Consider the following 16,193-nt stretch of genomic DNA (forward strand, 5'->3'; position numbering starts at 1 on the left):
GCACATCTGGGAGTATGTCTGTGTGTAACGAGTCATCTAAACCTGTCTTTTTCTGATGACCTGTGACTTGTGATGATGCCAAATGTCTTAAATTCCTCATCTTGAAGCTGATTGGTAAAGTTCATCATTTGTTACTGAAAGAGTCAGACCCGATCGGGCTCAAACCAAAGACACGCTGGTCGCGGTCAAGAGATTTTTATTGGAGGTATGGAGCGGCACCACGCAAGGAGAAGGAAGAGAAGAGAGAGAGGGCTGTTGGTGTGCTGGGTTTTATATCCCTTGGGCCTACGTGGATTGGGCTAGGGGCGGGCCCAAGGGAAGGTGGGAGATGCTTCTTTCTGATTGGCCCTCCTTTGGTGGGTTCAGACAGTGCCCGGTCAAGGAGGGGAGAAGAACCCGGAACCGGCCCCATCTTAAGGTACCGGGCCATTTTAAGGTACCCCATGTTACCTAACAGTTACACCCTCCAGGACATCAGAAAAATGGCAAGAATCCCTTCTGTTTCTGGAAATTTCATTAACAAGTGCTCAAAATGCTGCATCTTTCTGAACTGGAGAGATGGATTTTTTTTTCTGCTCCAGATTGATTTAGGGATTTTTAGTTGTGAAACACTAAAAACATTTCCTTTATGAACACACAACAGGTATACTTCTTCCTTTTCATCATCACTGGAACACGGTAATAGAAAGTTTTAGCACTATCGACCTGTATTAACAAATCTGGCCTCTAGTGTACATGACACATGAAATCACACGATAGGACAGTATCACACATAGGATGGAGATGGTGAAACTCCCATCTCTACTAAAAATACAAAAATTAGCCGGGCATCATTGCGGGCATCTGTAATCCCAGCTACTTGGGAGGCCGAGTCATGTGAATCTCTTGAACCTGGGAGGCGACGGTTGCAGTGAGTGAGATCACGCCCCTGCACTCCAGTCTGGGTGACAGAGCGAGACTCTGTCTCAAAAAAAAATTAATAAAATTTTAAAAAACAAAATAAATATCCTTTCCCTAATGCATTTTACAAGAAACAAGTAAATAGTAAAATATATAGTATGCCACATAGTGGTAAATGCCATAGGAAAAATCAATGCCTAGGAAAAATGCCTAGGATTAGGAGCATGCAGCAGTGGTGGGTGATTTTAATTTAAATTGGGTGATACTTGAGCAAAAGCCCGTAAGGCATGAGGGAATAAGCTATTCAGATATCTGGTGGAAGAGCTTTCTAGGCAGAGGGAACAGCCAGTGCAGAGGCCCTGCAGTAGAAGCTGCAGAGGATGGAGATTAGAGACACCATGTAGTGAAAAAGTCAGAAACAGGCACATAACTCCCAGTGGAAGCTCAGTGGTTAAAGGCGAGTCAATGTAACCCAGTAATGAAGACAGCAGCCAACGCTGGCATCAGACTTTCCTATTGTGGCTGTAAGAAGTGACATAAAGTAAGCAAAAAATTTAAGTTTATCTACATAATGGACAGCTAAGAGAAAGCAGGGAGAGGATTAGAAAGACTACTTGGAGCGCTCAGCACTTGGGGAGGTTGGAAGCTGCAAGTGGAAAAGAGGGAGAGTTGCAGAGATGGCTGTCAACCGGGGTGGGGAGGTTTGAGAGAGTCAGCCATAGGGCAAAAGAGATGAACAGGGGCTGGGCGTGGTGGCTCACGCCTGTAATCCCAGCACTTTTGGAGGCCGAGGCAGGTGGATCACCTGAGCTCAGGAGTTCAAGACCAACCTGACCAATATGGTGAAACCTCGTCTCTACTGAAAATACAAAAATTAGCTGGGAGTGGTGGCAGATGCCTGTAATCTCAGGTACTCGGGAGGCTGAAACAGGACAATCGCTTGAACCTGGGAGGCGGAAGTTGCAGTTAGCCGAGATTGCGCCATTGCACTCCAGTCTGGGCGAAAAGAGCGAAACTCCATCTGAAAAAAAGAAAAAAAAAAAAAAAAAAAAGAAAGTGAACATAAATGTAGTGGCTCAAAGCTAGAAGATCTCTGGGTTAGAGATCTGGGTTAGAAGTTCAACTTGGGTCTTACTGGGCTAAAATCAAGATACCAACAGGTTTCCTCTCTGGAGGCTCTACTCTAGCTGTGTGACGTCAGCAAGTCATCCTCATTTTCTTATCTGTATAACGAGATAATTATCTACCTTGCCGGCTGAGGATACGGAGAGGATAAAACTCTTGTTTTCTGATTCTTAAGGGATTTTTGCCAAAAGTAGATGGAATGGAGGCTGAGGTAGGAAGTTGTCCAAACGTGGACAGAGGGCTCATGCTAGGGTGGACAGACGGGGCGGGGCCGGGGTGGACAGAGGGCAGGTGCCAGAGGCGAGCGTGCATCCTGTTCAGCAGCCCTCCTGCAACCTCGAGCACATCAGAACACAGCCCAGATGCTGACAAAATGCAGACTCTGGTGCCATCCCCCAGAGACTGTGATTCTATAGGCCCATGGCAGGGCCCAGACACCTGCATTTTAACAGATCCTCAAGGGATTCTGAGGCTGGGTGGCTCATACACCACAGTTTTAGAGCCGAAACTCCAGAACGGTGGTTTGCAAAGCAGGGCAGCCACACCCTGGTGGCCCAGGGGCCCATTCGTGTGTTGGAAGAAGACATCAGAAAGACTTTTTACTTAAAAAATAAGAATAATTACTAGGCAAACAGCCAAGGGGTTAACGCCAGGTCTCATTTCCAGCCTTGTCACCAGTGAGCTGTGTTGTTGTGTCTCAGTTCTGCCGTCTGTGAAATAGGGACCTTTATAGTTCCTCCTTCATGGTGCCATTGTTTGAGGACTAAAGTAAAATGCACCTGGCATAGGACAATTACTCTAGGTATCAGCTACTCTGATTATTTTATTATTTTGAGACAAGGTCTCATGCTGTTACCCAGGCTGGAGTGCAGTGACAGAATCTTGGCTCATTGTAACCTCCACCTCCCGAGTTCAAGCGATTCTCCTGCCTCAGCCTCCCAAGTAGCTGGGATTACAGGCACCCATCCCCATGCCCAGCTAATTTTTGTATTTTTAGCAGAGATGGGGTTTCACCATGCTGGCCAGGCTGGTCTGTAACTCCTGACCTCAGGTGATCCACCCGCCTTGGCCTCCCAAAGTGCTGGGATGACAGGTGTGAGCCACCGCGCCTGGCCTTATTAGTATTTTTTTTTAATATACAAATTGCCATTGGCACCCTCTAATATATGTGCATATATTAGATGGTCCCGTATCCCACTCAAAATTTACAATCTCTTGGTAGAGTGGTACAGTGATCTTCAAACACATTTCTTCATGCATTCTCTAAAGTAATTTGCAAAATGTATTTCTTGACATATTTCTAGGTTAGCATCTAAATTTCATATAAGTTTAAATAGCTGCAAATGATCCACTTGCCAGAAAGTTTTAAGTATTGACATTTTAATGTATATACACAAAGGAATCTAACTATCATGATAGCTTGATATCTCATCCATTTCAAACTTATGTACACAGGCTCTTTTCTAGCATTGAAAATATTTGCTTTCATCTCTTTTCCCTTTGAAGTGAATATTTCCATTCCATTTATCATGCATACTTTTATCCTAATATCATGTCTGTTGATGCTGGAAAACATTTTATTGATTGACCTCTCGCACATTTTTGCAAAAATTTTATGTAAGTCAAAAATTTTTAATGTATTTTATTTTCTGTGTCTTTTGGGTCCTACGTGCTAAAAATGTTTTCTGGATTTTGAATTATTGTCAATTACCACTAGTACGCACTTGATCAAGATGATAGACAGTTTGTGCTAAGTTAGTGTTCATTTCACCTATCCATGGATGGATATGACAATGTCAGAATGAGGCAGGATTCAGCACCAATTCTAGTCTCATTAGTTATTGTTTATAGATGTTTGGGCTGAGAATTCTCGTTCACATAAATGGGAAAGGAAATAATTTTGTAATGAAAATGTCACGCAATTCTTTCCAATCCTACGTCCTAAACAGAAAATCACACAGTGATTGATCCACAAAATCTATTACTAATGATAACTTGAAATAAGTCTTCAATGTGTTTGCAAGGAACTAGAGAACATTGGAGGTGCAAAACAATTCAGTCAGTAGTCATTAGGGTCATTCAGTTTCTCAGTTTCTGGGCAATGCACCCAAAAGGCTTTCGCACGACTTACCAAATGCTATCCATGAAGACCTGTTACTCCTTCACTCAGAATTTAAACCAATAGCCTGAAAAAGAACTGAAAAAGTTTGAATATCATTAATCTTATTATACCCCTGGAAATACGATTTTTTTTTTTTTTTTTTTTTTTTTGAGACAGGATCTTGCTCTGTTGCCTAAGCTGGGGTGCAGTGGCACGATCTGGGCTCATTGCAACCTCCACCTCCCAGGTTCAAGCCATTCTCCTGCCTCAGCCTCATGAATAGTTGGGACTACAGGCACCTGCCACCACACCCAGCTAATTTTTGTATGTTTTGTAGAGATGAGGTTTCATTATCTTGGTCAGGCTGGTGTCAAACTCCAGACCTCAAGTGATCCACCCACCTCGGCCTCCCAAAGTGCTGGGTTTACAGGCGTGAGCCACCACACCTGGCCTGGAAATACAACATTTTTCATAAGATTTTAAAATCATAAGAATTTAAAAGTTAACCTTCTTTAAATATATTTTTGTCAAAACCATGGAACAGCAGAGTTTTAGAGCATTCTATTCCTGAAAAATGTCCAATTGACAATTAGTGCTCCACTTCAACCCATTTAGCCAAATCAGATTTATTTCTTAGGAGGAAAAAAAAAACCCTCAACTTTATTTTTCAATTACACAAACCTCTTCATATGTAATTCAAAAAATATTATTTTTTAAATGACAGATAAATTATGGAATGCAACTCATAAGACAAATGATCAGAAACAGTTAAGATAAAATTAAAATAATATATTCACTTTATAAATTTATATATAAGAAAAAATTAATATTTGTTTCTCTTAATTTTTAATAATGCAATTATGTAGCTAAAATATGAGTTATCTGTGAAGCAAAGATTATAATAAAATGTATGATATTCTTGGGTAAATATGTGTGTGTGTGAATTTTTTAATTAACACTTGGAGAAACTCTGTCTCTACTAAAAATACAAAATTAGCCGGGCGTGGTGGCGCATGCCTGTAATCCCAGCTACTTGCGAGGCTGAGGCAGGAGAATCACTTGAACCTGGGAGGTGGAGGTTGCGGTGAGCCAAGATCATGCCATTGCACTCCAGCCTGGGCAACAAGAGCAAAACTCCGTCTCAAAAAAAAAAAAAAAAAAAAGAATCAAGCATAAAAATCAGAATAATTACATTAATTTTGTAAGACATCATCAGGATTAAACATTTTCATTTCAGGGAAGAGAAAATAAACATACAGTATTGTTAAAATTTAATTTTTCTGGCAAATACATTTCAAAAATAGGAAGTAGAAAACAAACATTTTTAAAGATGAAATAAGACGAGAATTTATTCTGACAATCAGAATAAATATTTCATGTGACTGGATAAAAATAACTTTTAGCAACCTCATTGAATAACACATGCTAAATCTGAAAGAAATTAAGTTAGGGTTTAATCAATGGGTTTTTGTTTTATCTAAAGCATCCTGAAATATCGAGTAGTCCCAGCAAACCCTGTAGTTACCCTGAAAAGACTATTACAAACCAATATTGCTTCCGCTGTTCTAATTTACATTTTGTCCTAAGGGCAAGTATTGAGATTAGCTGAAGAAAGTGCTCCTGTTTAAATGCATTTTAAAAAGTCATTTTCAGCCTCAGTGTCTGTTACCAATGCTTGTTTGCTTTACTCTCCAGGGAGGCTCTGTCAAGACTGATGCATTTCATGTCAATGCATTTTATGCAAAAGATAGGTCATCAAGGTCGGGTGCGGTGGCTCATGCCTGTAATCCTAGCACTTTGGGAGGCCAAGGCCGGCAGGTCACTTGAGGTCAGAGGTTCAAGACCAGCCTGGCTAACATGGTGAAACCCTGTCTCTTCTAAAAATACAAAAAAAGAAAAAATTAGCTGGGTGTGGTGGCGGTTACCTGTAGTCCCTACTACAGGAGTCAGGCCTAGGGTTTAGTCTAAAAAAAAATTCCGAATTATGTCTATTTTGCGAGCTATCATGATATGGGTCTTTAATTGTGCCTTCTTCCTTTTGCTGTATCTGGCATAACATTTACAAGAGATATATAATGCTAATACAGTGACAAATACCATAAAGATAGCAAAGATTAGGCATCCAAGAAGGTTATAGTTAGAGTCAGAGGGCAGTCCACAACCTAACCAGCCAAAAAACCACTGCATGCATCATCATATTCTTTGGTCAGGCTCACAATGTGTTTACCCTCCTTATCAAGGGTCATTTGAACCTTATGATAAATCTTATTTGAGGACTGTAGGACCAACACTATATCAGAATCCAATAAATTTAATCTCTCTTCCAGCCAATGTATTGCTACAGGTTTAACATCCTGAGAAGGGTATAAATTAAATGCAAGGAACACCTGGTCCTCAATGTCTAAATTGTCATAGGACTTGTTAACAGTGGACAAGTCAATTTTTCCCACTACTTTTTTATTGCCCCATATACTGGGATTTGGGGGGCGGGGAAAGAAAATTAAGAATGAGAGTTATCTTAGGGTTCATGAGGACTGGCCTGGTCCAGCATCTCTGGAAACATGTTGGCTTTCCTTGTATCCCTGGAGACCTGCTGAGCCTCCCATGTTCTCTTGATTCACAGGTGATCTGCCCACCTTGGCCTCCCAAAGTGCAGAGATTACAAGTGTGCCTGGCCCAGGCGCTCATTTTAGGTGTGAAATATGAATCCAAGAAGTGACTCCCTTTAACTTTGCAGTGCAAGAGCTGGTTAAAAGCACCTGAGGGGAGGCCAAGGCAGGCGGATCACGAGGTCAGGAGATTGAGACCAGCCTGGCTAACATGGCAAAACCCTGTCTCTACTAAAAATACGCAAAGTTAGCCAGGCATGGTGGTGGGTGCCTGTAGTCCCAGCTACTCGGGAGGCTGAAGCAGGAGAATGGCATGAACCTGGGAGGCGGAGCTTGCAGTGAGCCCAGATCGCGCCACTGCACGTGGGTGACAGAGCAAGACTCTGTCTCAAAAAAAAAAAAAAAAAGCACCTGAGAAGGTCCTTCGCAGTGGGGTTGTAGGGAATCCTTCAGTTGGTGTCTTTTCTGATATACAAAGCCACCTGGCTGTAATCCATGGTCTTGGGGTCATCTGCCCCTGAGAGCTCACTGTGGAAAGATTCTGTTACCAGCTTTGTTTTATTTGTTAAGGTTTTGTGCAGCCCTTGGCAATAGTGCAATATTTCCCTTGTGAGTAAGGCTGTATAGGCCCTCATCCAGCCTCACAGGTCTCCCTGTTATCATTTAATTGGGCGATAAACAATGTTTTCCAAAAGGAATGGATCTAAAATTAAGCAAGACCAGTGGGAGGGTTTTTGGCCAAGGGAAGTTAAAAGCCTTCATCAACTTAGCTAATTGAGTTTTTATTGTGCCATTTGTCTGTCACACCAGCCTGGAGGATTGGGGATGGTAGGCAGAATGGAAATGTTGTATTATGGGCCAGATTTTGCAAATGGATTGAATAGCTTATCCAGTAAAATGAGTCCCGTGATCACTGTGCAGTTCAAAAGGAATTCCCCAAGTGGAATGATTCTCTCTAACAAAATTTCCCCTACTGTTAAGGCAGTAGCCCTCCGACAAGGAAATGCTTCTACCCAATGAGAAAATATACAATCTAAGACCAGCACAGATTTGAAATTTTGAGATGGCGGCATCTGGATGAAATCCACCTGCCATACTTCAAAAGGTGCTATTGGCCAAGGGAAATGACCTTGGGAGCCATGTAAGGGCTTGCCAGGGTTCTGTTCCGGGCATATAGTATCCAGTATACTTTTTGGGCTGCCATGGGGGATGGTTTCCAAAAGTATTGTTTTCCCCATGATACCATTTTCTCAGGGACCCAGTGAGTCATTTCATGAATAAATGGAAGAAAAAGCAATTGTGCACCTATGGGAATTAAGTTTCTTTGTTAGGCGCTAGCCATAATTCCTTACTTGGGTCGAGCATGCCTACATGCCTCCCTTCTGCTGCCAGGTTTGTTTCTCTTTTCTTTCTTTCTTTTCTTTTCTTTGTGTGTGTGTGTGTGTGTGTGTGTGTGTGTGTGTGTGTGTGACAAAGTTTTGCTCTTGTTGCCCAGGCTGGAGTGCAATGGCACAATCTTGGCTCACTGCAACCTCCGCCTTCCCGGGTTCAAGCGATTCTCCTGCCTCAGAGTCCCGAGTAGCTGGGATTACAGGCATGCACCACCACGCCTGGCTAATTTTGTATTTTTAGTAGAAACAGGATTTCTCCATGTTGGTCAGGCTGGTCTCGAACTCCCAACCTCAGGTGATCTGCCCACCTCGGCCTCCCAAAGTGCTGGGACTGCAGGCGTGAGCCACCGCGCCTGGCTGCCAGGTTTGTTTCTCCTGAGGGGTAGATGCTTGTTGACATTGTAAAAGAATATTAGTGAGGGTATTTGTAGGATGAAAGTTATGTGTGTTATGGAAGTGATGGCGTATCCTGCCCTGTAATGCCCCTGGTTGTCCCTTAAATAAGAACACGTCATGAACCACATTAATTCAGCTTATTCTCAATGGGAGTTTCCTATAAAACTTCCCTAGGGGAGAGTAAGATGTTAGCAGATTGCAGTCACGTTCCTCTTCCTCTTCTTGTTCTCCTGGAAGGAGAAGCAGGGTAGCAGGGTTAAGAGTGTTACAGTGCTTCGACCACACATGGTGGCTCACACCTGTAATCCCAGCACTTTGGGAGGCTGAAGCAGGTGGATCACCTGAGGTCAGGAGTTCAAGACCAGCCTGACCAATATGGTGAAACCCCATCTCTACTAAAAATACAAATATTAGCCAGCCGTGGTGTCATGTGCCTGTAATCACAGATACTCAGAAGGCTGAGGCAGGGGAATTGCTTGAACCCAGAGGTGAAGGTTGCAGTGACCCAAATCGTGCCACTGCACTCCAGCCTGGGCAACAGAGCAAGACTCTGTCTCAAAAAAAAAAAAAAAGTGTTACAGTGCTTCAAAGTGATGTTGGGGGCAGAAAGCAGGAGTACCTCATAAGAGACAAGGTGGCTAACAGAATAGCATTGAGTCTGGTGAGAGCTTAGAAGAGATTTCACCCAGGCACCGTGGCTCACGCCTGTAATCCCAGCACTTTTGGGAGGCCAAGGCAGGCGGATGACCTGAGGTCGGGAGTTTGAGACCAGCCTGGCCAACATGGTGAAAACCTGTCTCTACTAAAAATACAAAAATTAGCTGGGTGTGGTGGTGCATGCCTGTAATCCCAGCTACTCTGGAGGCTGAGGCAGGAGAATTGCTGGAACCTGGGAGGTGGAGGTTGCAGTGAGCCAAGATCATGCCACTGTACTCCAACCCCAGGTGACGGAGTGAAACTCTGTCTCAAAAAAATAAAAAGAGAAGACATTTCACAGAGTGAGGTGCATAGATGATCAGAGGGGACCCTAGGACAAATTCTTCCCTGTCATGATCTCAGCTCGTTGCAACCTCTGCCTCCCAGAGTCAAGCGATTCTCCTGCTTCAGCCTCCCAAGGAGCTGGGATTACAGGTGCCTGCCAACATGCCCAGCTAATTTTTGTGTTTTTAGTAGAGACAGAGTTTCGCCATATTGGCCAGGCTGGTCTCAAACTCCTGACCTCAGGTGATCCACCCACCTCGACCTCCCAAAGTGCTGGGATTACAGGCATGAGCCACCATGCCCAGCTACCATTTGGCTTGTTAACTGGGAGGATTGGTGTATTGCAAGGGCTGGTGCAGGGTATTATGAGTCCTTTGTATAAATAGTCCTGAAAGATTGGTTTGATTCCTAGCAAAGCTTCTGGTCTAGGGAGATATTGCCTTACATTTGGCAGAGGTTTGGATAGATTTATGGTTATCTCTATAGGGACTGCTGACTTAATTCTCCCAATATCTGTCGAAGAGTTTGCTCATAAGGAATCTGGTGCCTTAGATAAGAAAGGTTCTAATTTTTCTTGTCCAGAATCTTGATTAACTTTCCCAAGCATAATATTACATGTGGGCTTTTCTTAGTCTTCTATGTGTTCCAAGTTGAGAATCATTTCATTTCTCCCTCTGTGAAAATGAGATGTGAGCATTATGGGTCTCTAGGAAATCCCATCTCAGCAGGTGTAAGGGGGCGCTATCTACTAGAAGAAAAACGTGATGCCCCACTAGTTTTCCTGATTGAAATGGAAGGGGATTTGATTTAAAGGCTACAATAGGAGAGTTTGAAACCCCTACCATTTAGACTTTTTCTTTACTCCAAGGGAAAATGTCTTTAATCAAGGTAGGGTTAAAAACCGACAGTGTAGTGCCGGTGTTGACAAGGACTTGGTATCTTCCCCATTTATGAATATTTCTACTTCTCCTAAAGCATTAGATAGAAGTAGGGGGAAAGCCATCTCTATTCCCTCGGGACATCCCTATTTTTGAATTGTTCTGGTGCCTTCCTCTGGGGCCCTTTGCCCCCTTTGTGTAAGCGCCCATTTAAGTTTTTTGCATTCTTTTTTAAAATGTCCTTTCTTGGGTGGGCACAGTGGCTCACGCCTATAATCCTAGCACTTTGGGAGGCCGAGGAGGGTGGATTGCCTGAGCTCAGGAGTTCGAGACCAGCCTGGGCAACACAGTGAAACCTCGTCTCTACTAAAATACAAAAAATTAGCCAGGCATGGCGGCGTGCGCCTGTAATCCCAGCTACTCGGGAGGCTGAGGCAGGAGAATCAGTTGAACCCAGGAAGCAGAGGTTGCAGTGAGGCCAGACCGTGTCATTGCACTCCAGCCTGGGCAACAGAGTGAGACTGTCTCAACAACAACAATAACAAAAGTCCTTTCTTTTTGCAATAGTGGCAAATTGCGTCCTCTTGGGGTAGCTTAGCTCTCTGGGGACCATGGGACCCTTGCAATCTCCCAACTTGGTTACTAAGTTGTTTTAGTTGTAAACTCATAATTTTAAAGACTGTTTCCTTTTCTTTCTTAATGATTGTTTGTGACAATTGGTCAGCTAAGGTAACTAGGTGGCTAGTAGGCAAGGAAGCCCAAGCCACATTGTTCCTCTTTATTAGGGTTGCTAACTCCTTATCTAAACCTTGAATAAACCCAGAATTTAGTAAGAAGTCACTTCTACCATGTTCAAAGTTTTCAGGAGGTATTCCTGAAAACTATTTGAGTGTCTTTTCAAACCTGATATAAAAGTCAGGCACGGTTTCATTTGGGCATATTTTACAGTGTTGCACCTTTGCCTAATCTATGACCTTGGGGAATATCTGCGATACAGTTTCATGGAGGCGATTGCAAAGCTTCTCTGCATCTCTCTCTTCCAGTTGCATCTATTTTGTCAAAATCTTCTAAAGGCTGTTTCTAATCTGCTACTCTAAACCATTCTTCAGTTTTGTTTTTGGGGGCCAGTAACTCAATCAGCTGATACAGGTCAGAGAACCCCAGATCATAAGTCTAAAGCATTAACTGGAATTCCTTAGTAAATCCAAAGGGATCTTCGCTCGGATTCGGGAATCCAGATACCAGGGCCTTTAACTCTGACTTGGTCCAGGGTTTATATATTATGTTAGGATCCCCTCTGCCTGTGGGTTTTACTCTAAAAGGAACAACTACAATGTTATTTTCTCCAGCTATTTCTGGTCCCCCTGTGGCTTGAGGCAAGAGAGTAGGGGAAGGAGGAGGAAAAATGAAATTGCTCGGACAAGGAAGTTCAGAGAGAAGAGGGTCAAAAGGAGTAGAAGGGGAGACAGTTTCTGGAGCCTTCCTGATTTCAGAAGTGGCTTCTACTAATTTCTTTAATTCTGAGACAGTTTCAAAAAACTTTTAATTAACTTCCTGGAGGGAGGGAAGCTTATTATTCCCTCTTTTTGATGATTCTAGGTGCCAGCTAAAGTACAATTCCCATTCATTTTCTTTGATTTTGTAGCCTAATTTTTCTAATCTGGAGTGCAAGAAAATCAATTTAGGGATATCAAAAGTTCACCATTTTGGAAACTTAGACCTAGGTCATTTTTAGTAAGATCTTCCCATTTACATAAATACTTGGAAGTAAAGAGGCCACAATTATTACACCTAAACCCAGCTGGGTGCCCATAGGGGGCCACTCTCCTTGCCTTTCCTCTTGTTTTGGAGGGTTTATTTCCCCCCTTTTTTTTTTTTTGGAACTTGGCCAGGCCCAGTGGCTCATGCCTTCAATCCCAGCACTTTGGGAGGCTGAGACGGGCAGATCACTTGAGATCAGGAGTTCCAGACCAGACTTGTCAACATGGCGAAACCCCGTCTCTACTAAAAATACAAAAATTAACAGGGAATGGTGGCACATGCCTGTAATCTCAGCTGCTTGGGAGGCTGAGGAGAATCACTTGAACCCAGAAGGCAGAGGTTGCAGTGAGCCAAGGTCATACCACTGCACTCCAGGCTGGGTGACAGAGTGAGATATTGCCTCAAAAAATAAAAAATAAAATAAACAAAAGAGAACTGACCTGTGGCCTAAGGTTTTGTGTGGTGGACTGATACATGCTGCTTGTGGACAGGACTCCACTGTGTGTCACCACTGAGTCATTTCCACCCTCTTACGTGTCTCAGTTTCTCTCTTCAGAGGTCTATCACCTCTGAGCGGGCTAAAAAGGCTGGGCAATCAGCCCTTACGTACATTTCCTGGACAAGCCTTTTCAAATTAACATTTGTTGGGCGTTTCCTATAGGGCTGCTGCAAGTCATGGGCAGGTCAACCCCCCAGACACTGCCACAAGGCCCCCAGTCACCCTGAGGTGACTTTCGGCTGGGAGGAGCAAAATGCCCTTTGTGTTCGGAGCTGAGGAACTAGTCTGTCATTTACTTACGAAAAATCACTGTTCGGTTCCACACGCAGATTGCCCACAGGCCAATTGAGATTAATTCTGAGAGAAAAGGCAATGGATAAAGACCCTTTTGAATGCACTACTGAAATTAAAATTAAGGTTTTAACCAAATTCCTAGGAGAAAAGAGAGAGAGAGAGAAAAAAAAACAAACAGCTCAGGATAAATCAAGGACCATCAACCAAAATGGGAGGTCCAGGGCTCAGGAGGACTTACCAGTTCCACCAGAGGAGAAGCTCAAACTCAGTGAGGCTTCAGTGAGCCCCTGCTGGTACCTTAGCCCCAGTTTCAGGCAACTCCTTCAGGGTCCTGAGTCTTCGCAGAGGCCCCATGTTGGGCACCAGATTATTGTCGATGAAAAGAGTCAAACTCTGTAAAATATTTGAAGAGGTTTATTCTGAGCCAAATATGAGTGACCATGACCCATGACACAGCCCTCAGGAGATTCTGAGAACATGCGTCCGAGGTGGTTGGAGGAAGCTTGGTTTTACATATTTTAGGAAGGCATGAGTCATCAATCAAATACATTTAAGAAATACTTTGGTTTGGTTCAGGAAGGCAGGACAACTCAAAGTGGGGGCTTCGAGGATATAGGTAAATTTAAACATTTTCTGGTTGACAATTGGTTGAGTTTATCTGAAGACCTGGGATCAACAGAAAGGAATGTTCAGGTTAACATAAAGGATGTGGAGACCAAGTTTGTGCAGAGGAATCTCAGATAGCAGGCTTCAGAGAGAAAGTAGGTTATAAAATGTTTCTTATTAGCCCTAAAAGAGTGCCTGGATCTTAGTTGATTATCTCTTAGATCTGGAAAGAAAGGAAGGTAAACAAAGGGGAAAGGGATTCTCTATAGAATGTGGATTTTTCCCATAAGAGACTTTGCAGGGCAGTTTCAAGGTATGGCAAGGAAATATAATTTTGGGGTTAAATATTTTTTCCTTGTCTCATAATGTTATTCCAAAGTCAGACTGGAAAGTAAGTGATGACATATAGGGTCAAATAAAACACATCTGATAAGAATTTATGGGGTGTAGGGCATGACTCCCTAGACCCCTTAGGTAGGAATTTGGGCAAGATAAAAGAATCAGAGCTTAGTCCTCAGATCAAGTTTTAGGAAAGAGAACACAGGGACAACTGAGGAACAAGAAATAGATCCCCAGACCCTAGTGGAGTGCATGTCCAAGTGGAAAGACCTCTATGGTGGCGTCTGTATATAAATACACATATGGGGATTTGTTTACACACATAGATAATAAATACATGCATACGCAAATGAGACTTGGTGCTCAACTTTAAAAAAAACACTGATGGGTGAGCTATCCAAGCATCTTGGAGACCACAAGCAGCCTCCAGGAGCAGCGTCTAAGGCGGTCACCCTTGGCCTCCACATTTTTTTATTTCATCACCTCTCCTCTCCTCTCTTGGCCCCTTGGACTTCCCCTATACCCTCTCCTGCTCCATTCCTGCCTTTGTGCTTTTTTCTTTTCCTTCTGAGATGGAGTCTCACTCTGGCCCAGGCTGGAGTGCAGTGCTTTGATCTCTGCTCACTGCAATCTCCGCCTCTTGGGTTCAAGTGATTCTCCTGCCTCAGCCTCCTAAGTAGTTGGGATTACAGGCATCTGCCACCACACCTGGCTAATTTTTGTATTTTTAGTACAGACAGGATACCACCATGTTGCCCAGGCTGGTCTGAAACTCCTGACCTCAAGTGATTGGCCTGCCTCGGCCTCCCAAACTGCTGGGATTACAGGCGTGAGCCACCGTGCCCAGCCTGCCTTTGCTCTTTGTTCATGTTGTTCCCCCATTAGGTGGCGTGGTGGGATAATCACCTCTAAATACTCACCAACGCCTGTTTCTCCAGCATATTCTTTTACTCTTTGCCATCTCCCCCATTCAGCTGGGCTGTCCTGGATTCATTGCTGCAGGAAGGGATGGGGAGGTTGGCACCAAGCAGAGGACAGGGGGCCTCTGCTCTTGACTCTTGTTTTTCCTCTTCCTCTTCCCTTCTCCTTATCCTTCTCCTTCTCCTTCTCCTCCTCCTCCTCCTCCTCCTTCTTCTTCTTCTCAGAGCTTTGCTCTGTTGCCCAGGCTGGAGTGCAGTGGCACTATCTTGGCTCACTGCAACCTCTGTCTCCCAAGTTCAAGCAATTCTTCTCCTGCCTCAGCCTCCCAAGTAGCTGGGACTACAGGCACGTGCCGCCACACCCAACTAATTTTTTGTATTTTTAGTAGAGATGGGTTTCACCATGTTAGCCAGGATGGTCTTGATCTCCTGACCTCGTGATCCACCCACTTCAGCCTCCCAAAGTGCTGGGATTACAGGCATGAGCCACCGTGCCCAGCCTGCTCTTGACTTTCATAAGCTTCAGGGAGACCTCAGGACATAAAAAGCAGATTCGACAGAAACCACCCACAGTAAGCAGGAAGCTTCTCCCTTCCCTGACTGCCTGGGGGGTGGAGGTGGGTGGGGAAGGTAGGAAGAGAATCTGGGGGCCTTACTCAGTGTTCTTACCTTTAAAAAGAATAATGAGGGGAACAGTCTAGGAGTTTCTCAAAAGGTTAAACATAGTTACCATACGAGCCAGAATTTCTACTCCTACGTATATACCTTAGAAAATTGAAAACATATGTCCTCCTAAAACTTGTATATGAAATTTTATGGCAGCATTATTCATAATTGCAAAAGACTGCAAACAATCCAACCGTCCATCAGTTGAGGAATGTGAAACACAATGTAGTATATCCATGCATGGGAATATTATTCAGACATGAAAGGAGTGAGGTATGATGCATACGTAACATGAATGAGCCCTGAAAATATTGCGTTACATGAAAGAAGTCAGTCACAAAACAGCACATATTATTTGCTCTCGTTCATACGAAACGTTCAGATTAAGTGAAGTCATAGAGAACAGAAAGTAGGTTGGTGAACCAGACATGGTAGCTCATGCCTTTAATCCGAGCACTCTGCGAGGCCAAGGCAGGCAAATCCCTTGAGCCCAAAAGTTTGAGACCAGCCTAGGAAACATGGTGAAATCTCATCTCTACAAAATACAAAAATTAGCTTTGTGTTCTGGCACGTGCCTGTGGACACAGCTACTTGGGAGGCTGAGGCGAGAGCAGCACTTGAGCTCGAGGGGTCAAAGCTGCAGTGAGCCATGATTGCACCACTGCACTCCAGCCTGGGCAACAGAGAGAGACTTTGAGAAAGAAAGAAGGAAAGAAAGAGAAAGAAA

Source organism: Hylobates moloch, unplaced genomic scaffold (assembly GCF_009828535.3).
Source record: "Hylobates moloch isolate HMO894 unplaced genomic scaffold, HMol_V3 SCAFFOLD_16, whole genome shotgun sequence".
NCBI lineage: Eukaryota > Metazoa > Chordata > Mammalia > Primates > Hylobatidae > Hylobates > Hylobates moloch.